This window comes from Dipodomys merriami, unplaced genomic scaffold, assembly GCF_024711535.1.
Source record: "Dipodomys merriami isolate MVZ:Mamm:240054 unplaced genomic scaffold, mDipMer1.0.p SCAF_48, whole genome shotgun sequence".
NCBI classification, from domain to species: domain Eukaryota; kingdom Metazoa; phylum Chordata; class Mammalia; order Rodentia; family Heteromyidae; genus Dipodomys; species Dipodomys merriami.
This window is the reverse complement of record NW_027206046.1, coordinates 10150064-10173372: the sequence shown is the minus strand read 5'-3', so window position 1 is coordinate 10173372 and position 23309 is coordinate 10150064. Positions and strand designations below refer to the sequence as shown.

Here is a 23309-nt window from a genome sequence, read left to right as displayed (position 1 = left end):
AAGCCAGCCTGGGCAGAAAAGTCCATGGGATTAAATCTCCATTAACCAACAAAAGGCTAAACTGGTCAGACACCAGTTGTAGGTGAAAAAAGCTGATCAAGAGTCTCTCCAGGACCTGAGTTCAAGCCCTAGTACCAACAGAAAATAAAAAGAACAAAATCCACAAATGTGTGTAGATGTAAATATTCATATATAAAATGTTGTTGCTCTTCAATGGCATCGTGAAAACACTAAGGAAAATACTAAGTGAATAATCACAGGTATATTAGATCTAATAATTAAAGGTAGATTACAAAGCTAATTTTGACCAAATTTACTTATAGAGACAAAAGTAATTTATATATAAAACTAAAAAAATAAATTTAAAATGCTATTTATCATGCATTTAAAGATACACTGACATTCAGGTATATGTCAAAAAAGGTCAAAACTTTGTAACATAAGGAATGTACTCCCCAGGTGGAGTATCATAGACCTTTTTTTTTTTTTGGGTCCAGTTGTGGGCCCTGAACTCTGGGCCTGGGCGCTGTCCCTCAGCTCTTCAGCTCAAGGCTAGCACTGTACCGCTTGAGCCACAGCGCCACTTCCGGCCTTTTTCTTTTTGCTTATGTGGTGCTGAGGAATCAAACCCAGGGCCTCAGGCATGCAAGGCAAGCACTGTACCACTGAGCCACCTTCCCAGCCCGTCATAGACCTTCTTATAGTGAAATCTGCAGAACTGTTACTCTGTTCCTGCAGAAGATTTCAACAAGAAACCAACTGCCCATTGTGACAGAATTAAATTGAAGTTCCCAGGAGTGGGCCCTAGCACATAACATAACGGCCATGAAACGTTCATACAAAGGCGTGAAAGAAATTGAAACTCTCAACCCTGTGTGTACCAAAATAACCATGTTCAGTGTTTATACTTTGATGTGAAGAAGTATGGGAAGTACTGAATTAAAACTTAAAGGTATGAATAATATAGAGCTATGGAGGGGTCAAATCATTATAGAGTTGGCAAAACCACATCTTCACCTCCTGTGGTGAGTCCTTATGCTGAAAACTACTGGTGGCTGCACAAGCTCACAGAATGAGCCCCCAAACTGTTCTCGATCAGAAGTATCTTTAATAATTTGGAATGGCAACAGTCTATTGTTGCTAATAATAGGAAATGTCTGATCACCTTCCTTCCTGATTTTGTTTTTTCTTTATACCAAGTACTGGTTATTGCATTCAGAACCTCAAGCTTGCTAGACAGGTGCTCTACAACTTGTGCCATCCATCTAATCCTTGACCATCTTCTGAAATCTTATGGGTTTTTCATTTATCAGTGAGGGAAACTCTTGCAAAGCTATGAGTTTCAGTGGGCAAAGGGCAGGTATGTCATTTCACTGCTCCATTCCTAGTCATTAGCACAGAACCTACCACAGAGGTGACACTAATCAAATATTTCCTTTTGGGGTATGTTTAGCCACTGGGGCTTCGATTCAGAGCCTCATACTCTTGCCTGGCTTCCTTGCTTATAGTGGCTGGTGCTTTATCACTTGAGTTATATCTCCTGTCCAGCTCTGTTGACTTTTCTGTATCTGGATGGTGTCAAACCATTATCCTCTGACGTCATACCCCCAAGTAGCTAGGATTAGATGTGTTAGCCACTGGCGTCTGGCTACATACTTCTTGTGACTATACTCAACCTAGACAATAAGGGAGACACCTTAAGAATAAACAGCAACTCAAGTCCCAATCTTGATAATCAGGGGTCAGAACAGATAATGAATAATCCAGAGGAGAGTTCCCAAATAGCTCTACAAACACTGCTGGCAAACATGATAAATGAGAAGTTTGACAACTTACAAAGGACTCTGTATGAGCGTGAAAGGGAGAGAGAGGAGGCATCCCAAAAGCTTATACAGGAATATCATAAGCATGAGGAAGCTACTCAAAAACTGATACAGGATTTGCATGAACAACTTGAGAATACTCAAAGAGAAAGGGAGGAATGGCGTGAGCAGGCTGAGAACACTCAAAGAGAACTGCAGGAATCCCATGAACGAGAGGAAAGAGAACTACAGGAATCCCATGAACGAGAAGAAGCTAATCAAAGAGTAATACAGGAATTGAGAGACCAGGTAGAGAATACACAAAGATCACTAAAGGCATTCATGGAATCCATTAACAAAGAGCTGAAGGAAGTTAGGGAGACCACAAAGGGAATGCTGAGTGGAACCCAACAGAAGGAATGGGAGTCCAAAGAAACCATAACCAATCAACTAAGTGATTTGAGAACAAACACTGAACACCAAATTAAGGAAGTAAAGAAATTCATACAAGACCTAAAACAGAGCTTCAACAAAGAACTGGAAGCCATCAAAGCTGACCAACTAGAAGGAAAAGAGATAAAAAACAAAGTAGAGAGTCTTGACAGCAGGTTAGACCATGCAGAAGATCGAATCTCAGGGATTGAAGACAGCCTAGATATTATAGAGAAAGAACATACAACCATCCAAGACAAGTCCAAGAAATATGATAGATCTATCCAACACCTGGACGACACCATCAGAAGGCCTAATCTAAGGATAATGGGTGTAGAGGAGCACCTAGAAACAGAAGTTAATGGTCTAGGAAATTTGTTTAACAGGATCCTAGCAGAGAACTTCCCAAACATACAAAAAGATAGGCCTATTCAGATACAAGAAGCTTTTAGAACCCCAAATAGACCAGACCAGAATAGGACATCCCACCATCACATTATAATCCACAAAGATCCTTAAAGCTGTCAAGGAGAAAAGGGTAATCACCTATAAAGGGAAACCAATTAGAATTACCTCAGATTTCTCAGCAGAGACAATCAAAGCAAGAAGAGCCTGGAATGATGTATGCCATGCCCTAAAAACAAACAACTATCAACCAAGAATACTGTACCCAGCTAAACTCTCCTTCATAACTGAAGGCCAAATAAAAACCTTCCATAGCAAAGAAAAATTGAAACAATACATCTCCACCAAACCAGCCCTACAAAAGATTCTTAAAGATGTCCTACACATAGAAAACCAACAAGACCGCAACAAAGGCCAAGAAACTGCACCCAAACTGAGAATCCAAGAACCATAGGAAGAACTCAGTTTTCGCAGTCCCCAAGAAGGTGGATAACATGGCAGGAACTCCCAAATACCTCTCAGTCCTATCTCTTAACTTTAATGGACTGAACTCTCCAATTAAGCGACATAGACTGTCTAGTTGGATTAAAAAACAAGACCCTTCTATCTGCTGCCTGCAGGAGTCACATCTTGCCCATAAAAACAAACACATTTTCAAAGTTAAAGGCTGGAACAAAATCTACCAAGCAAACGGCCCTCATAAACAGGCGGGAGTTGCAATCCTAATATCAGATAAAATAGACTTCAAATTAAAATTCGTGAGAAGAGATAAAGAAGGTCGCTACATACTAATTAAAGGATCTCTCCTTCAGGAGGATATTACAATTCTAAATATCTATTCGCCAAACAATGGAGCACCCAAATTTATCAAAGAAACACTACTTTCCCTCAAATCCCATATAGATCCAAAGACATTAATTGTTGGGGATTTTAACACACCACTCTCCCCACTAGATAGATCAACTCGGCAAAAACTCAACAGAGAAACTGCAGATCTAAACAACTGCATAGATCAACTAGACTTAACAGACATCTACCGAACATTTCACCCAGCAGCATCAGAATACACGTTTTTCTCAGCAGCACATGGAACGTTTTCCAAAATAGACCACATTTTAGGCCACAAAGCAAACTTGTCTAAACTCAGAAACATTGAAGTTATACCTTGCATTCTCTCTGACCACAAGGGAATAAAATTAGAACTCAACACCAAAAGCCACCAAAGAAAGTCCGGTATCACATGGAGGCTGAACAACACACTGCTGAACCAAGAGTGGGTCATGGAAGAGATTAGAAAGGAAATTCAAATGTTCATGCTATTCAACAAAAATGAACACACAAATTACCAGCTCCTCTGGAACACAGCAAAGGCAGTACTCAGAGGCACGTTTATAGCTCTGAGCTCCTACATCAACAAATTGGAGAGATCTGAAACTAGCAATTTAATGACACATCTAAACCTCCTTGAAAAAGAGCAGCAAGATAAACCCCAATCCAGTAGATGGAAAGAAATAATCAAAATTAAATCAGAATTAAATGAATTAGAATCCAAAAAAACTATAGAAAGAATCAACAAAACAAAGAGTTGGTTCTTCGAAAAACTTAACAAAATTGACAGACCCTTAGCAAATCTTATCAGAAAAAGAAGAGAACACACCCAAATTAATAAACTCAGATGAGAATGGAAACATCACCACAGAAACAACCAAGATTCAGAACATTATAAGGGAATACTTCTCAAAACTTTATGCTACTAAGTTTGAGAACTTGACAGAAATGGACCTCTTCCTAGCAAATATTGACATGCCAAAACTAAACTAAGATGAGTTAAACTATCTTAACAGGCCCATATCAAGCACTGAAATAGAAACAGCAATAAGAGACCTCCCAGCTAAGAAAAGTCCAGGACCAGATGGTTTTACAGCGGAATTTTACAAGGCCTTCAAAGCAGAGCTCACACCAATACTCCTCCAACTCTTCAATGAAATTGAAAGAGAAAGCTCACTACCCAACACATTCTATGAAGCCATCATAACCCTCATCCCAAAACCAGGCAGGGACTCATCAAAGAAAGAAAACTATAGACCCATTTCTTTGATGAACATTGATGCAAAACTTCTCAACAAAATTTTGGCCAATCGACTTCAACAATTCATCCAAAAAATCATACACCACGATCAAACAGGATTCATTTCAGGGATGCAAAGCTGGTTCAATATACTCAAATCAATTAATATTATTCATCACATCAACAGGAGCAAGAATAAGAACCACATGGTTATCTCAATAGATGCAGAAAAAGCATTCGACAAGATCCAACACCCCTTCATGATGAAGGTTTTGGAAAAATTAGGAATCCATGGAACATTCCTCAATACAATAAAGGCTGTATATGACAAACCGACAGCCAGCATTATACTCAATGGTGAAAAACTAAAGCCATTTCCTCTTAACTCAGGAACAAGACAAGGATGCCCACTCTCTCCACTTCTCTTCAATCTAGTATTAGAATGCCTAGCTACAGCAATAAGACAAGATGCAGACATAAAGGGGATCCAAATAGGGAAAGAAGAAATAAAACTCTCCCTCTTTGCAGATGACATGATCTTGTACTTAAAGAATCCCATAGACTCCACTCCCAAATTACTCAAGCTGATTCAAAACTTTGGCAAAGTAGCAGGTTATAAAATTAACCCCCCAAAATCAATGGCTTTTCTGTATGCCAACAATGAGAAAAGTGTGGCTGAAATTAGGAAAGCAACTCCATTTGTAATAGCCCCACAAAAAATAAAATACCTAGGAATTAACTTAACTAAAGAAGTGAAGGACCTCTATGATGAAAACTTTAAAATCTTGAAAAAGGAAATCAACACAGAACTAAAAAAATGGCAAAGCCTCCCTTGCTCCTGGATTGGATAGATCAACATCGTGAAAATGGCAATACTTCCCAAGGCTATCTACAAATTCAACGCAATACCTATCAAAATTCCAACCTCATTCTTCAAGGAAATAGAAGAGGCAATCCAAAAATTCATATGGAACAATAAAAGACCCCGAATAGCAAAAACGCTCCTCAATGGAAAGAACACTGCTGGAGGAATATCAATACCAAATTTCAAACTCTACTATAAAGCCATAGTAATCAAAACAGCTTGGTATTGGCATAAGAACAGACCTCAGGACCAATGGAATAGAATTGAAAACCCAGAAATGAACCTACAGACCTATAGCCATCTAATCTTCGATAAGGGAGCTAAAACAATAGAATGGAAGAAAGACAGCCTCTTCAGTAAATGGTGCTGGCAAAATTGGTTAACTACATGTAGAAAACTAAAGCTAGATCCTTATATATCACCCTGCACCAGAATCAACTCCAAATGGATCAAAGACCTTGAACTCAAAGCAGACACTCTGAAAACATTACAGGATGGAATAGGAGAAACCCTAGGTCTCCTTGGCTCAGGCCGAAATTTTTTGAATAGAGACCCGGAAACACAACAAATCAAAGAAAGGTTGGACAAATGGGATTGCATAAAGTTGCAGAGCTTCTGCAGGGCAAATGACATAGCTAGCAAGATCAATAGAAAGCCCACAGATTGGGAGAAGATCTTTACTAGCCATACAACGGACAAGGGTCTCATATCTAAAATATACTTGGAACTCAAAAAATTAAACCCCCCAACAACAAATCCTCAAAGAAACAACTGCCCAATAAATAAGTGGGCGAAAGACTTAAAGAGAAACTTCTCTGAAGAAGAAAGAAGGATGGCCAATAGACACATGAAGAAATGTTCAACATCCCTAGCCATAAAAGAAATGCAAATCAAAACAACATTGAGATATCACCTCACCCCAGTTAGAACGGCAAAAATCAAGAACTCTAACAACAACAGATGCTGGAGGGGATGTGGACAGAAAGGAACCTTACTTCATTGTTGGTGGGAATGTAAACTTGTTCAACCACTTTGGAAAGCAGTATGGAGGTTCCTCAAAAGACTTCACATAGAACTCCCCTATGACCCAGCAATCCCACTTTTGGGCATTTACCCAAATGTTTACAAACAAGACCACACTAAAGCTACCAGCAACAATGTTTATTGCAGCATTATTTACCATAGCTAAGATATGGAACCAACCCAGATGCCCCTCAGTAGATGAATGTATCAAGAAAATGTGGTATATATACACAATGGAATTCTATGCCTCCATCAGAAAGAATGACATTGCCCCATTTGTTAGGAAATGGAAAAACTTGGAAAAAATTATATTAAGTGAAGTAAGCCAGGCCCAAAGAAACATAGGTCCCATGGTTTCCCTTATTTGTAATATCTAATATATGCATGAGTCAAGCGGAAAAGGTCAGATAATGTGATGTCAGGAAAATGAACCCTTAGATATGTATTTTAATGTTTTTTCTTTCTTTCATGCATGTGTTTCTAATGCATTTATAAGATTATCTCTTTGTTGCTTTGTATGTCCCTCCCCCACAGTATAACCCCTGCTTTCACTATATTTGATGTCAGTATAACTTGAGGAGGAGATGGGGAAAAACCAGTTGTTTAAGGATACAGGTGGACCTGTTGCAACAATGAGAAGTACAAGTTGTCATGTCCAAAACGAGCTTTACAACATTGGTGCGGGGGGTGGGGGGAATGGGGGGAAGGAGAAGGATTGGGATTGGGGGGGAGGGGGGAGGCTGGGAAAGGACGTGAAGGGTAAACAAAAGGAGGAGGCTGCAATGCTTGGTAAGAAATGTACGCATTATCCTGCCCATGTAATTGTAACCCCTCTGTACAGTATGTTCACAAATAAAATTTAAAAAAAAAAAAAAGAATAAACAGCAAAACTCTTATTTAGTTCTTGGCAAAGCTGAGCAAAGCTGACAAAATGTTTCTAGGACCAGTCTTCTGTGATGGTAGAACTTGCATTCTATGCAAAGTAATCACGTCAATTCCTCTGCCTATGTTTCACTAAAATAGAGAGGTTTCTGATTCCAGGCTGATCATTAGGTTGTACTCAGCACACTGCTGTATCTATTATTTCAGGGTAAAATAAACCTCTTTGTGAAGAAAAGAGGCAAGATAATAGAATGCATCAGTCTTGATCCCCCAGCCCCCACTATGTACCTTAGTAGCTAGAAATGTTCTTTGAGCCTCATTTTTCTTATCTAGAAAATGGGACAATTTTCTCTTGGAGAACTGATGTGAAAAATAATTCTAAACAGAATTCTCTCATCATTCCTCACTCATAACTGGCCTTCAGTAAATGTCTAGTGAGTGACTGAAAGACAGGAGTTACTATAATTTTACACTGGATAGAGAAAATATACTACCACTTTTTAAAATGGGAATTAATGTCAAATCTGGGAAATGCTTACACTGAAAGTAGTTCTTACAAAGTACAGGAAACAGGTTTATAAGAATAATTACTTTATCTGAAATTTAACTATAACTTGGTCCTATAGGCTTTGCCTTTTATATTCACCCTAGGCTTAATACAAAGGAGAGCCTTAGAGATCACAAATACCTCCTCTTCCTCCAATGAGGAAATGAAAGCTCAGGAAAGTTGACTGCTTTGTCTAAGTAATGCCAGCAAAAAGTGGTTGTAAGGTGTAGTGGCTCACTCGTGTAATCTCAGCTTCTCAGGAGACATATATCAAAAGTATTACAGTTCTAGACCAACCCTGACAAAAATTATCAAGACCCCATCATAACCAACCTTTGAGGCATAACAAGTATTGTCCATACATAAAATCCCACCTACAGGTAGATAGGTATAGGTAGGATTGTTCCATATTAAAAAAAAATGGAACAATCACCAGGCACGAGTGGCTCATGGCTGTAATACATGCTGCTCAGGAGGCTGAGATCTATGGACCACTTTTCAAAGCCACCCCTGGTAGGAAAGTCCATGAGACTCTCATCTCCAAATAACTACCAAAAAGCCAGAAGTAGAAATGTGGCTCAAGGGTTAGAGCACTAACCTTGAGCAAAATGAACTCAGAGACAGTATCCAGACCCTGAATTCAAGCCCACAAACAAAAGACAAGAATCTACCTGAAAAATGAATAAAGCAAATAAAGCAAAAAAAGGCTAGTAGAGCACTTTCCTAGAAAGTATTGGACCCTAAGTTCAAACCTCATAACTGAAAAAAAAACTGAGCCAGAAATACAAACAAATATCCTAATAGTCTAACTATAACTTAATTCCTGCACACCACAATAAAGCCAATGTAGAAATTCTAAGAGTCTTAATGATCTACAAAGGAAAATTCCTTTGCTATACTTGTTTTCAAAATACAAAAGTCAAGCAATACTGGCACACACCAGTAGCTACTCAGCAAAGGCTGAATCATGGAGGATCATAGTTTGAAGCCAGTGGGCAGAAAAATCTGGAGATTCCATCTCCAACCAGAAAAATGCTGGGCGAGAGACATGGTTCAAGTAGTGAACAGAAAAGCCATGTGAGAGAATGAAGCGTTCAGTCTAAGCCCCAATGTGTGTGTGCACACATGTAAATGTACACACACACACACAGAGGCAAACAAAGCAACAAAACCTCTTACATCCAAATTCTAACATAGCCTCCTTCCACAACCTTTACAAGCTGGTCTAATACTTCCTGATCTTGTTCCATCAACACAGTACCAAGCAAACACAAGAAAGATAACACACCATTCCAGCGCCTATCCTCCTGCCCCCTCCCCACACCTTTATCTTCTTCCCTCCAATGATTTCTGACTTGTCTGAAGCCAAAGGAATGAGCATGATGCAAATGTGGTTTTGTGGCTAGTGTCTGCTAGACACACTTTGTCATAAATAGCTTTGTGAAGGGATACACCCAGATAATCAGTCCTTGCCTTGTCTCACTGACCACGCTGGAACATTTTTTTTACTAACCATAGACAAGAAAAAAGACCAACACTAAATTCTTCAGATACAAGGTATGAATTTCCACAATGAAGTAAACACCTGCAGGAAAAAAGTAAAAAACAGACCAACTAATAAGGTGAATCTTGGGACAACAACACAGACCTGAGTTAGACTCTGACACGCTGTATGACTTCTTTGAATTCTATTCCTTAAGGGGCGAAGAATCCTGCCTACTTTCTTCAAAAATAGCCACCAAAAGAAACAAAAGTGATTTATCTCATGATTCTTCTCTTTGAGAATGATACCTTGGTTATGGCCAAAAGGAGTTCTGTTCTTTAATTTTGAGGTTAAAGATGAAAAAGGGCTAAGTGTTTAAATTCATGGAAATGTACCCTTTAAATGGGTACACTTTGTTGTATGTAAATACTATCTTTGCAAATGTGAAGATAAAAAGGGAGAGAAGAGAGAGACCAGAGAAAACACTTAACATTATTACATAACTAGCTATACAGTGTCAGTAGTTTAGGAGAGGGGAAATTGGAGTTCAAGGAAGCAAAAGAAAGCTAGAGAAAGTAACAGGACATTTAAGTACTTAAGTGAGAACTTAAGTACTTAATAAAGCAGTAACGCAGGAGGGTTTGTGCAGCTGGCATGCACTCAGCAGAACCCCCATCCTCCAAACCTGTCTTTTTGCAGATGGTCCTGAAGAAAAAGTTCTTATTTTATCAGTATACTCTAATCAGACCATTCCTTAGGAAAGGCAAAAAATTGATTCTGCTAAGTCAAAGGCTGCCCAAAATATATATGAATAACACATAGAAATCTGTTTGAGCTGGTCATCGGTGGCTCATGCATGTAATTCCAGCGACTGAAGAGGCTGAGATCTGAGGATTGTGATTTGAAGCCAAGCCTGGACAGGGTAAGTCTGTGAAACTCCTCTCTCCAATTAACCAGCAAAAAAGACAGAAGTGGAATTGCAGCTCCAGTGGCAGAGCAACAGGCTTGAGTAAAAACGCTAAGAAGGGGCTGGGAAGGTGGCTCAGTGGTAGAGTGCTTGCATTGCATGCATGAGGCCCTGGGTTCGATTCCTCAGCACCACATAAGCAAAAAGAAAAAAAAGCCAGAAGTGGCACTGTGGCTCAAGTGGTAGAGCGCTAGCCTTGAGCTGAAGAGCTGAAGGACAGCGCCTAGGCCCAGAGTTCAGGCCCCACGACTGAGCCCCCCGCCCCTCGCAAAAAAAAAAAAAAATGCTAAGAAACAGCATGCAGACCCTGAAGTCAGGCCTACTATTAGCATGTATATGTGTGTACATGTGTGCGTGCATACGTATATACACGTACACACGTACACACACAAAAATAAAATTGGTCTACTGGAGCATGACTATTTCAGAATGAACCCTTCTTTTTTTATGATCTTTTTATTGTGAAAATACTGTACATAGGGGTTACAATTACATGGGCAAGATAATGAGTACATTTCTTATCAAGCATTGTAGCCTCCTTTGTTTCCCCTTCCCATCCTCCCCGCCCCCCCCCCCACCAAAGTTGTAAAGTTCGTTTTCGACATAACAACTTGTACCTCTCATTGTTGCAATGGGTTCACCTGTATCCCTATTTAAATGATTTGTTTTTTCCCTTCCCCTCCACAAATTATACCGATATCAAATACAGTGAAAGCAAGGGGTTATACTGTGGGGGAGGGACATACAAAGCAACAAAGAAATAATCTTATGCGTTAGAAACAATCGCATGAAAGAAAAAAAAACATTTGAATACATATCTTAGGGTTCATTTCCCTTACATCACCTTATCTGACCTTTTCTGCTTGACTCAGACATACACTAGATATTGCAAATAAGGGAAACCATGGGACCTATGTTTCTTGGGCCTGGCTTACTTCACTTAATTTAATTTTTTCCAAGCCTTTGCATTTCCTAACTAATGGGGCAATGTCATTCTTTCTGATGGAGGCATAGAATTCCATTGTGTATATATACCACATTTTTTTGATCCATTCATCTACTTGAACCCTTCTTTTTTTAAGTCAAAGTCCTCAACAAAATATTCATGAGTGGTTAGTTGCTACTTAGGAAACTCTAGAAAGTATGTATTTGAAGTTCTAAATATCTTAGCAGCTCAAGTCAAAACCGGAATTGAGCAGATTTGTAGATTAATCTCTGAACTTCACTCATGATCTGGAACAGCATCTCTATAATGATATGGGTGAGGTTTCCACTGCTGCTCAAAGCTCCAGGGCTTTGAGGATTTTTGCAAAACATTACCTTCAAACTTTGCTTCCTTGCCCGTGACCTGGAAAGCAATAGAGTAGATCGGGCAGAAGCCTAATGTGCTTCATAAATAGTTACATTAAAGAGATGAACAAGGGTGATCAGAGAAGTACGAAAAGGCAAATGTTCTTTCTGGGTAGAATCTTCACTTGTAGGTATACATATTTAATCAACAGTGTCATGAGAACTACATTTTCCTTGTTTCAAACCTCAAAGTGTTGAGGCCTTATGAGGTTATTTTGTTTACTTTATACTATATTTTTAATGAAATATCAAGTATATATAATGAAAGCCATTGTGTTCTATTCCTAAAGCATCTAACATATACAAAACCACTTATCTAGTCCATTCCTAATGAAATCTAACAAATAGTTACTGAGAACCAAGCATAGACAAGATGTTGGGGCCAAGAAAGCAGAGGAGAAAACATAGTTCTTGTCCTCTGAGTATAACTGAGTCACGCTGTGGTTTAACTAAGTAATTGTGCTTCTTGGCCAAGTAATTGCCTTTTGGTGTGTGTGAATTTGATAAACATATTTGTACTCTTTGAGTCACTTGTTTTTCCTGTCCAAGAACAATGTGGAAAACACTTTGCTAGTATATTTCTTCAGATTAATGTATTATAAATAACATATTAACCTATGTCTTGATGCATTGTTCTGTTTCCTACTTTGGCGATGGGATCTTTCCATCTCATATACACTCCAATCAAGCACAGTGACTCCTCAGAACCAAACTGATAACATGTTATGCTCTTGACCTCCTGGACTATAAATGAATCACGACTTCTTTGGAGTCATGAATGTCCAAATCATAGCAGTTGAGGTGCTGGCTATAATTTCCAAAATACCCACTAAAATAAATGACACCCTTAGTTGATGATGCTTTTTTCCAGTTATCAAGTTATTCAGACACATGCTTTCTCTTATCAGTTCAGATCCCACATTTTTCCCTTTTTTTTAACATTTGTCTAAGATATTCACACTAATCTCCTACAACATTTTTATATTATCCCAAATTTCATGTCCTGTCTCCTCATTTACTCTTCTCATTATTTTCTCTCCAACAAAAGAAATAGGTATTTCTCTGCCATCTTTATTTATATGCATTTAGTTTTAAAATACTTACCTACAAAGTGTCTCCAAAATGTCCAACAGTGCAGGGATTTGGACCAGGAAGATAAAATCCGTCACAGACCTCAAAGAGTTTCACCTGGATCTGGCAATTCACTCACAAGGTGATATGTGATGTGTCAGAGCAAATGCAAGCATGCCTGGGGGGAAGAAATACCATGTGAGCTTGAAAATAAGTAATAAGTGTGGGAAAGATCCCCTCAGGGGCTTAACATGTATACTGAACATTCAGAGTTTTCTAACCCTGTTACTTTCAAATTCCTCCACCATAAAACAGAATATCTACCTTATCTGGCTCTAAAAGGGAAGGTATAGCACCTGGCCTGTGGTTCTTCCCTTGAGTCAGTCAACTTGGGATTGAAAAGGCTAACTCAATTACAGTTAAATAGTGTGTTGTGTTCCTCATCAATAAAGTGAAGATAAGTACAAATACTGATCGAATAGGGCTGATATGAAAGTTAGATAATCTGTGGAAATCGCTAAAGAGTACATACTATTTAGTTAGATGTTACTATTGGAAGATTCAATGTCAGGGATAGAACTTAAGAGGACAGAATCCTAGAGGATGCACTGAGTTGCACCTCCAGTCCTTGGTTTTAGGTGACAGGATCTCAGTAGGTAACCCAGCATGACATGGAAAGTTCTAGGTAGATTAGGCTTTCAATCCTGCCTCCACCTTCCAAGTCCTAAGATTATACTCAGAGCATCACTAAGCCTGACTTTTTCAATCACCAAACTTTTTATAGAAACCCTACTAAGTAAATAGTATCAAGATCAGTGAACTCCTTCTCAATTAGTCATTTTATTATTCACAAGTTAGACTTGATCTATTACAACAATTAAGTAGGAGAAATAAATTGATATGTTCAAGCTCTAAATTGTAAATCTCTCTGAATGTGACTTTTTTTTTTTTTTGGTCGTGGAGCCTGAACTCTGGGCCTCGGTGCTGTCCCTCAGCTCCTCAGCTCAAGGTTAGAGCTCTACCACTTGAGCCACAGCACCACTTCCAGCCTTTTCTGCTTATGTGGTCCTAAGGAATCAAACCCAGGGCCTCATGCATGAAAGGCAAGCATTCTACCACTGAGCCACCTTCCCAGCCCCAGAATATGACTTTCTAAAAATATGATTATTTCAGCAAAGATGAGGTCCTATTTGATCATGGCAACTCCTAATCCTGTAGGACTGATACCCATCAAAATGGTGGAGACAGACCCACACAAAGAAAGCCATGTGAAGCTGAAGGCAGAGATAAGGATGCTGCTTCTACAAACCAGATCTGAATGGCAAAAGACTGCTGGCCAAGCACTAGAAGAAAAACCAGACACAACAGATCTGTGACCTCAGAAAGTACTAATCTTACCCATCTCTCCATTTCAGATGTCCAGCATCCTAAGCTGTTAGAGTTTTGTTATTTAAGCCACTCAGCCCATGGTAAACAAGCATCCAGTTTGAGAGAGTTTCTCATTACAAGTTAGATCAGATTAACAAATATATTAGTTCTCGAAGCATATATTTAAATTTTAATCTGAATTACCCAATTGGTCACATACAAAATTCTATTCTCTACTTCTTTTGGGTAATAAATCTCCATCCACACTATGGGCTCTGTGAGGAAGAATACATTTATTCACTCAGTAGACTCTGCTAAATTAAAGATTAAAAAAACACAGGTTCTTGCCTTCCAGAATTCTTCTGACTCAGATCCTAAGTTTGTAAGTAACCAGTGCAATGCACTGGCCTGAAGGCTCCAAGGTACAGAATCAATGGGGAGTTCATTCTCTAATTTACAAACAGTTCAGCCCTTTTACCATGGTTTGCCATGGGAAAAAAAAAAAAAAAACCCTTCATGCTTTTCCAGGAGTTAGTTATCACCTCCTTGGCCCAGACTTCTACTTTCCTCCTTTCAACTCTAGCTTGAGCCAACAATGAAAGTCAGACCACTGCTATTATGTCCATCCTTCCAGAGAAAACAGATGGCAGGTCTTCCCACTGGTAGGAATACAGGCCTGTGGGGATACGCCCTGATGGAGAAGCTTTCTAGTATTTTCTGGATCAGCTTAGCAACTAGAAACATCTTCCAGGGAAATCTTTATTAAAACAATGACCGGCACTACAGGCAGATGAATGCATAAGTACGCTTCTCTAAGAAAAGTAGAGAAGAACCAAGATTTGAACATTAGAATCCAAATGGATCTTAGCCTTACTGGAATGCTCAACTTTTGAAAAAGGACTTTCCAAGACCCAGCCCATTCTAGCACTAAGTGAAAACACAGGAGGCGAACCAATTGCAACTATTTGTGTTTGTGTGTGCACACACACGTGTGCAACAGTACAGGGGCTTGAACTCAGAGCTTGGGCAACTTCCCTTAGCTTTTGCGCTCAAAGCTGGTGCTCTGACACTTGAACCACACCTCCCCACCAGTCTTTTGCTGGTTGGTTGGAAATAAATGCCTCTCAAATGTGTCTGCCCAGGTTGGCTTCAAACCCCAATCCTCAGATCTCGGCCTCTTGAGTAGCTAGAATTGCAGGTGTGAGCCACCAGTGCTCAGCAGCCAACCATTCTTATCTTTGTGGGTTTCTGGTATCAGCTAAGAAAGCCCCGCTTCCTTTTCATAGTCTTCACATTGCAGGACCAGATCCCTGGTCCTGGCTCTTCCTACTTGCTCTTATTTCCAAACACTTCTCCACTTCTGCTTTCATTGAAGGCATGGTATTACAAATTCCATTCTTTGCTTAACATCAGCTGTGCTCTAGCCACTGTGCTGAAGCTCCCCTGTACCATTTTCTCATTTCAGCTGCTCCCCTATCACTAAGTAGGGAAAGGTAGGGAAAGGAGACGTGGCTAATCTGAATCCCTTGCTAGTACTGATTACACCCCTGGTCTGGCTGACCTCAAGGCCATTCCTCCTTTTCAAAGGGCTTGGGAGTACATAAGGATGATGCCATCGGCTATTTACACTCCACACAGGCAAGCCAGGCACCTATTTCTATAAAGAAAATGAAACAAAGCAGAACAAACACAATTTAGTTCAAGGTACCAAATAATTTAATAGTCTGAGTAAATCTGTAAGTAGGTGTTCACTAATCTACATAGCCTATCCATTACACATATGAAAGCATATGTATAGAAGCATATGTATAAACATATATGTATACACATATATGTATACGGGCAGGCATGTTTTCAAAACATAAGGACTTCATAGAAGTTCTTATTATGTTCTGTTTGCAGTTCTATTTTTTTTTGTTTTAGTTTTCTGTACCCTTTGTCTTGTATATAAGTTTATCTGATCCATGGAAGGGACACAGAATGAACTAATGATACTAGACACAATGTTAGAAATAAACTTTAGGGCTGGGAAGGTGGCTCAGTGGTAGAGCGCTTGCCTTGCATGCATGGGGCCCAGGGTTTGATTCCTCAGCACCACATAAGCAAATAAGAAAAAAGCCAGAAGTGGTGCTGTGGCTCATGTGGTAGAGTGCTAGCCTTGAGCTGAAGAGCTGAGGGACAGCGCCTAGGCCCAGCATTCAGGCCCCACGACCAGACTCCCCCCCCAAAAAAGAAAGAAACTTTACAAACTTAGCAGCAAGAGGAGTAGGGATGGGAAAACAGGAGAAAATGAGGGAGGGAGTAACAGTGTTCAAAAAGAAATGTATTCATTAGCCAAGCACCGATGGCTCAGGCCTGTAATCCTAGCTATTCAAGAGGCTGAGATACTAAGGATCTTGGTTCAAAGCCAGCCCGGTCAGAAAAGTCCTTGAGACTCTTATCTCCAATAAACCAATAGAAAACTGGAAGTGGTGCTGAGGCTCAAGCGGTAGCACGTTCGCCTTGAGATAAAGAGCTGAGGGACAGCGCCCAAGCCCAGAGTTCAAGCCCCACAACTAACAAAAAAAAAAAAAGTATTCATTACCTTACTTACTACCTTACTTAACCCCCCTTTACAATATTTTTTAACAGCAAAAAGTTCATTGTGATCCTGTTGCCATGGAACAAGTCATTATGCAAACTGAAAATTTAATTCTGAGATGATTTCAATACAGTATGTGTCCTAAGAGGTAGCAGAGAAAGGGGGAGAGGAGAAGAGGGAGAAAGAGAAGGAGAGAGAGAAGAGAGGGGAAAAGAGAGGGGAGGAGGGAAGAAGGGAATAAAGGGGCAAAGAGGAAGGGAGAGAGAGAGAGAGATTGAAGGGGGGGGAGTTTGAGCCAGACCTGTTGGCCAACAGAAACCAGACAATATACATTTTCTAATATACCAAAACCTCTGCTTATTCCAAAACAGTCTCTGGCAAGGAGTATCCCTCTTGTCCTGTTTTGCTAGGTTTCTACCGACCTAAGTGAGTATCTAGTGCTAACCAGAAATTCTGTCCCTAGGGTATTAAATTCCCAACTTCTATACTCCAGGGTCTATGAGAATCTAAGAAGCCTGGAATCGATCCAACCCATTTTAACTAGGAAGAAACTACCTAGTAATACCTTGTTTGTATTTCTTGGAGGAGGGACACCCGAAACACTTATTTCATTCCGCACAATAATTCACCACAATCAGAAGGAACACAGCAAGGGCAACACCATCTCCCAGCTGCTGATTACATCAAAGGCTTGCAGCACAATTCAATTTTATGATGTTAATCTCAGCCTGCCACTCAGAAATTTTCTCTGAGGGATATGATTTTTCTCTGGATTTCATTTTAAGAATGATTTTCTTCATCCACAATCAATAAAGATATGTTTTCATCAAAAGACTCTATCTTGGCAGAATTCAATTGGCTATTTCAATCCCTTTTGGTGGCATAGTATTAATTAAAATAGTTTATGTTGCACCTCAACTGGAAAGAGAGGCAGTGAAGAGAGTAACTACTCAGAACACATGTTCGATACACATGGACATGGAGGGCAGAAAATAATTTTCTCCTTCTGCAGGCAACCAACATTCATTAGCAATTCAAGAGTCACTCGAATTTGGTTTACCTCTGTGATTTCACTGAAAAAAAAAATAAGATGAAGTTTTTCCTGTTGTCTTTCAATAGGAAATCAAAATGCAGATACTGAGGAAGCATCAAATGGTCCTTTTAGTACCTCAAGAAAAGGGTAGATAACTTATTTTGTGTCTGATAACAAGCTCTACAAAGTCATAGTCATTGTTTGAGGCAATGGGTGCAGTTGGAAAGATGGGAAAGAATGATGGAAGAGATGATAGGGATCCAGATGCATTATATTCACAAACTGACATGCTGAATTGAAACCCCTATGTATAACTCCTTAAGGATAATTTTAAGTATTTAAAAATACATAAATAAAACAGAGCTAGAAAACTTACCCCACTTATCTTCAATTTGTGAAGTAATCAATTTACAATAATTTTTTTTAATCTACAGTACATTTTGTAAATGTATTGCAATTATACATTTATATTTCTCAAAAGCAGGTCTGGGAATTAAATTTTTTTACATTTAAAAGAGAGGAAGAAAATTGCAAAGTATGTTACAGGAAATAAGGAAATTCTGCTTTAAGTCATTCAGAATGTAAACTTATCTATGAAATATGTATGTTGTGCTTCACTCTGCTGTCTGAGACTGAAATGAAGATACCCATCCTACCCCAAGATGCTAAGACCATAGAACCTATGGCACAAGGGCTGAAGCCTGCTTTTCAAAGATATACAGAGAGCTGTGCTTTACCTACCCTTCCTAAGGAGTGGGTACAAAAGGGCCTTTTAGAGGCTGAAATGTTCTGCTGCCTACTTATAGCCACACTTTGAAAAAGAATAGTGCCTAAGCATTCTCAGCCTTGAGATGAATTGCTTTCAGTCTATTGAAAATGTATTCTTTTCCTAATAAACTTACCTATCACTCCCACTTTAAAAGAAAAAAGAAAAAAAAGTAGTTCAGTATAATAAAAGATGTAATTGCTAGAAACCAAATCTTCTACATTCCTAGTTCTGAAATCATTCATCCTTTGTACTTCCTAACATAAGAAGGTGGTAATAAAGAAAGTAGGTATCTTGATACACTAAGTTGTTTAAGGACTTTACAGGACTCAACAAGTCATTTCTTTTTCTCATTTTCCCATTTTCTCATTTTTTTTGCTTTTAACATTGAAATGAAGTAAAAATAATGTTATCTACAAAAATCAATTATTATAATTTAGTTTCTATAATGGGTAATACATTTCAGTACAAGACTAATATATACACATCTCCACACAAGTCTACAGGTGTTAGTTTCCTCATCTATGACAGGTTTGATACATGTGTGTCAGTCTTCCCTATATATGCAGGGTCAACATCTTTACATAGAAGCCACTGACATGACAGAGAGAGATTCTTGTTTTCCAAAGTGGCCAATGCTACAGGAAAACCACTGACTAAAAAAGAAAGTAGTTAAGTGGGGTAACACATACCTGTACTCTCTGCTACTCTGGAGGTAGAAAGTAGCCTGTTTGAAGCCAGTCCAGGCAAAGTTGGAGAACCTCTTTTAAAAATAAAACATAAACAAAAGGGCTAGAGGTGTGGCTCAAGTGATAAGAGTCTTGCCTGCCTTACACAAGGCCCTGGGTTCAATCACTGGTACTGCAAAAGAGAGAGAGAGAGAAAGAGGAGGAGGAGGAGGAAGAGAAGTTTCATCAGAATCAGATTGACATCCTCTCAAAGATCTATGAAAAGGCAAATTCCTGGGCTCCACACTTGGTGTAATGATTAGAAACTCTAGGGACAGGGTTGGTACAGGAATTTGAATTTAAGCTTCGTCTCCAAAGACACTCACACTAGAGGCTACAGAACTTGAATCAATCTCCGTAAACTTCATGACATGAACAACTAAAGAAACATTAAAATTGACCCAAAAAGAAATTGCAAGACATTCCAACAAAAAATTGTGTTTTCTTAAGAAAACTGTGTTTTCTTCAAAATCTATATGGAGAAAGAGACAAAAGGAGAAAATGCTAGGTATCCAATTGTTCTTTGTACAATGTTTGCAAGGGAGATAGAATTTCAAGGCACATTCTTCAGGACTTAGAAGGATTTTAAAGGCTAACAACTGTCAACAAAAATAAAATAAAATTATATATCTTTTTCTTAAGACTCACATCAATAGCTCAAGCCAACTCAATGACTGAAACATAACCTGGGTGTAAAATAGTCAGAGATCCTATCATTCCTACCTAGGAATGTAGACCTGTTTCCAGCAGAGAACACTCAAGATGTATTGGGGATAGGTGGGGGTGGGGTGGGGGGGACTTCTTTCACAGAGCCAAAACACAGGCTACTAACACAGCAGGGGGGAAGGAAAGCCTATAGTAGTTAGGGAAGAACGACAGTAAAGCATCCCATAGGTCATTCTAAACCAACAGCACAAATCTCTTGGTCTGCTTTTGATTAGTAAGAATAAAACTCATAAACTCCTTCAGTAGTCAGGTCTAGGTTATCATCTGCTTCTATTTAATCAAGAGGAGAGAAGGAGAGGATACCACACAGGCTGAGGGCCTACTGGGCATCAGAGAGCAGAGTACTTTACATACAACTGAGCCTTCCCACAATGTTAGGGAGATGCCCCCCAAAGGAAACAGTTGAAAATTAAATCAGTACCTGATTATGTAAAACGATAGCAAGACCCCCATCTTACATTTCAGAAAACCAAAGCTCAGAGGTAAAATGGTTAGCCAACATCTCCTCATCACCACAACAGAATGGGACAGTAGTAAAATAACTTGCCATAATTTGAATTTGTTACACATTCTCACCTTACCAACACTTTCTACTTTGCGTAAGATGTTTTTCAGTACAGTATTTCTATTGAGCAAATGCCTATAAAATGGACCTGCTCTTCAGAAGTGGAACTAAATTTTAAGCTGCCAAGCCTTCCCTGATGGATGCTCAGTACTTCTCAGCTTCCAGCCTTCCCTTTCCTTATTAGAGTACCTACCCCATTGCTCTAATGATTCATTCTAACTGAACTCTACTCTCAATGCCTAATGGGTATGACCTGTACATTTTCTCCACTTGAAATGCTCTGGCAAAGAGTTTTACATAGAACAAGAGGGGAGTCAGAATTCATGTATTAACTCTGAATGAGGATAATTTCGTTTCAAAAGTCTTCTCTTTTCTACTTCTTCTTAGATAAGTCAGTTTGTATAGTCAGCTTAAGAGTGTAGCTGTGGGATTTGCAGAGTGAAGGGAAGATGGGGGAAAAAAAATCCTTGGTGATCGATGTGTTTTCTAATTTCTCCAGTGACATCTAAAATCCTGTCAGCTTTCTAGACTTTCACCGTTTATGGCTAACTCACCAATTAACCATGAGACCAATTGGTTTAATAGATCACAATTCTATCTTGTGTTTTTTAAAAGCACCTCTATGTCAGACTTTCCATTAATCTGAGTTAAATTTCATATTGTTAAAAGAAACAAAGAGGGGCTGGGAAGGTGGCTCAGTGGTAGAGCGCTTGCCTTGCATGCCTGAGGCCCTGGGTTCGATTCCTCAGCACCACATAAGCAAAAAGAAAAAAGCCGGAAGTGGCGCTGTGGCTCAAGTGGTAGAGCGCTAGCCTTGAGCTGAAGAGCTGAGGGACAGCATCCAGGCCCAGAGTTCAGGCCCAGCCCCCACGACTGCACCCAAAAAAAAAAGAAACAAAGAAGCTGAGCACCAGTAACTCATGCCCGGAATCCTAGCTAATTCAGCCTTCTAAAACATGAGGGTCACAGATCAAAACTAGCCTGTGTGGGAAAGCCCATGAGACTTTTTTATAACCAGCAAAATGCTGGAAATGGAGATGTGGCCCAGGTGGAGAAGTACCAACCTTGACCAAAAAGCTAATGAGAGTATGAGATCCTGAGTTCAAGCACCAGTACTGGCAGACATCATTTAAGATAGTAAATGCCACTACTTGTTGACTATTAAATTGTAGGTTCTGTGCTGCTTTCATTACTTAATTGCTTCACTTGATCCTCAGAAAGCTCCTACACATTATCCTAAACCCAAGGTAAATGAGATCTAGAGTCAGAGTTAGAAAAGAAACAGACCTGTCAGTTGAGGGCTCTTAATTATTGCTTTACACTTAAGTGTAAGGCAATAGTAGTGTCCAAAGGCTAGAACACCCTCTGGAAATGAGAGTAAACACTAGTGAAAACTCTTCTAGAGCAATGACAACTACTCTAAATGTGAACACCTGTATTTTAAGAAAGGATCCAAGGAAGAGATCCAAAGTATTGCATGTCCTTTCCAGCCAGAGATAATTCCCTCATTTTGAAGATTAAAAATGACACACAATAGTTAAAGAACTTGCTGAGATCCCAAAGATTTTAAAGCTGATCTGAGACTAGAACTCAGCACATAGTTAAACACTTTTATTTAACATCCCAAGCAAATAATCCTGCCTCCACTTTGGCCTAGACACGAACTAAATCTAGAAATTTTACAACTAAAAAAATTTTTACAACTCCATATCAATCTGGGCTCTAGAAAAATACCTTTTATAATAGACTGATGGAATTATTAATAAGGAATACCATCCATTGTAAGCAATATTAAGAAGTACTATTAACATTATTATTACTAAATAATAGAAAATGTAAATAAATTTTCAAGCCAGAATAAAGAATGCCACCGACTGTCAGCAATATTAAGGAACATTATCAATAGCAAATAACAAAATGTAAATTGTCAGGCCCAAAAGACAACTGAATCCAACAATTGTGAAACCTGAAATATTCCTGATACTAGTGTTTTCAAAGCCCATTGTTATTACATAATAACTTAAATATATTCTCCTATTCTGGTAGTCTTCTATAAACTATAACCTCAGATTTCTAGAACATTCCCTCCACTAAAGTCTATTAACAGAAGATTTCACACACAACCAGAAGCTTAACAGTTAAATTGGAAAAAAAAAATCTAGTTTACAATTACCTTTTCCAAAAGAGGTGAGAATATTGGAACTGAACTCAGGGCTGCTTTTGGTGGCTTTGGGGGGGGGGAAACCACTGATTTCAAGGACAGTTCCTTTCTCCTTCAGCCCTCTGCATTCTTTACAGAAAACAAGACTGGCACATTTTCATGTTGATGCAACTCAAAGAAGGCCAAGGAACAAACCATGTTTATAAGCAAACAAAAAAAAAGCCACAAGATCAAATTAACCACAAGTACTTGGTGTGACCAAAGCACTTACTTTCTTCTCCCCTGGTCAAAAACTGAGAAAATGAAAAAAGAAAAAGAAGGAGGAGGAAGAGGAGGAGGAGGAGGGGGAGGAGGAGGAGGAAGAGGGGGAGGAGGAGGACGGGGAGGAGGAGGACGGGGAGGAGGAGGACGGGGAGGAGGAGGACGGGGAGGAGGAGGACGGGGAGGAGGAGGAGGGGAAGGAGGAGGAGGGGGAGGGAGAGGAGG

General features: G+C 39.3%; 1 protein-coding gene across 2 annotated transcripts in view; it reads right to left on the bottom strand.

Annotated features, from left to right (window-relative positions):
• Positions 1–23309, bottom strand: part of Wdr72 (WD repeat domain 72) — a 181341-nt gene that overhangs the window by 156851 nt on the left and 1181 nt on the right. For both annotated transcript variants that reach the window (XM_069995375.1, XM_069995376.1), the window contains exon 2: positions 12929–13073. The gene's annotated coding sequence lies outside the window, so the exon portion shown is untranslated. The remainder of the gene's footprint in view (positions 1–12928; positions 13074–23309) is intronic.